Below are 1,659 nucleotides of genomic sequence, written 5' to 3' on the forward strand. Positions count from 1 at the left end.
CCAAGGCACATCCTGCCCAATGGACACATGTCCTTCTTTCTGCCCGTGGTTTGCCACAGGTACTGCTTTGGCACATCCCAACCCATGGCACGTGGCCAAACCCTTGGCAGGAATTCCACAGGACACCCAGCCCTGCTCAGCAACACAGGGAGGTGGTGGAGTCCCCGTCCCTGAAGGTGTTCAAGGAACAGCTGGACATGGCACTCAGTGCACTGGTCTGGTTGAGAAGATTTTGGTAGGTCAAAAGTTGAACTTAATCCTATGGAGGTCTTTCCCAACCTCAGGGATTCTGGGAGTCTTTGCAAGGACAGATGGAGGAGCAGAGAACAAAAGGTGCCCTCTGCTCTCCCTGAAGTACAACCAGAGCAGCAGGACCAAAGCACTGCCTGGCTGGGAAGGAGGGACAGAGACCTGGGCTGGTGGGATCCCAGGCCCTCAGGATCCCCAGACTGGAGACACAAGGGCAGGTTGGAGGGACCAAAGGATCACTGCTGGTGACCTCTGCAGCTCCAGTGTGCACAGCAGCTGAGTGGCATTTCTGGAGCATTTGCTGCCCATCTGCTCCAGGCTCCTGCCCCTTCAGGACACAGTGACACACAGGGAATGACTCCTCACCAGTTAATGCTTCTGCCCACAGGACTGTTCTGGAGGGGATCAGATGCTTCTCCTGCTCCCTTCCAAGCCTGCCTTCAGTTCCCAGAACATGTCACTGGGTGCTGTGTCCAGGCTGGGCCCCTCAGGGCAAGAGAGACACGGAGGGGCTGGAGCGTGTCCAGGGAAAGGGAACAGAGCTGGAGAAGGGTCTGGAGATCTCCTGAGGGAGCTGGGGGGGGCTCATCCTGGAGAAAAGGAGGCTCAGGGGGGACCTTCTGGCTCTGGAATTCCCTGACAGGAGGGGGGAGCTGGGGGGGTCTTGGGCTCTGCTCCCAGGGAACAAGGGACAGGAGGAGGGGAAACTGCCTCAAGCTGGGACAGGAGGAGGGGAAACAGCTTCAAGCTGTGCCAGGGGAGGGTCAGGTTGACCAAGAGGAGGAATTTCCTCCTGGAGAGGGTGTTCAGGCCTTGGCAGGGGCTGCCCAGGGAGGTGGAGGAGTCCCCAGCCCTGGAAGTGCCCAGGGAAGGACTGGCTGTGGCACTGAGTGCTCTGGGCTGGGGCCAAGGTGGGGATGGGGCACAGGGGGGACTGGATGGGCTGGGAGGGCTTTTCCAACCTCAGTGATTCTGGGATTCCTTCAGTTGAGTGGCCCCTCCTCTGTCAATCCCCAACCACCAAAATCTAGCAGCTGCCCTGGGTACAATCTGTCCCTTCAGTTCCTTGGGGTGTCCCTTGTGTTCCAGGGTTTGGAGGTTGTGCTTGGATGAAGAAAAGGAAAACAACCGGTTGTAGGTGCAAACTTGCAAGAACAGCTCTGGGCAGGTGGGTGTTGACCTGCACTGAAATGTCTCCCAGCAGGTCAGTGTTTTGCCTCATCAACTGGGAGCCAGTGACCAACCTCCCTTCATGCTCACGTGTCCCCTGGGGCACCTCATGGTCACCCTCTGCTTGCTCACCCACTGTCACACACCCTCCACTCTCCCAGGTCACCTCTGATGACCATGGCCTTGCTGAGGTTACTCAGCTCATCCAGGCATGCAAATGGTTCACCCCCCACTTTCATC

At 58.0% G+C, this 1,659-nt stretch overlaps 1 protein-coding gene across 1 annotated transcript in view; it reads right to left on the reverse strand.

The window, feature by feature from the left end:
- The window catches only part of LOC108509266 (feather beta keratin), an 8,731-nt gene that overhangs the window by 1,311 nt on the left and 5,761 nt on the right, over window positions 1-1,659 (reverse strand). The gene's annotated exons all lie outside the window — the stretch shown is intronic.

Source organism: Lepidothrix coronata, unplaced genomic scaffold, assembly GCF_001604755.1.
Source record: "Lepidothrix coronata isolate B3197 unplaced genomic scaffold, Lepidothrix_coronata-1.0 Scaffold349, whole genome shotgun sequence".
Taxonomy (NCBI): Eukaryota; Metazoa; Chordata; class Aves; order Passeriformes; family Pipridae; genus Lepidothrix; species Lepidothrix coronata.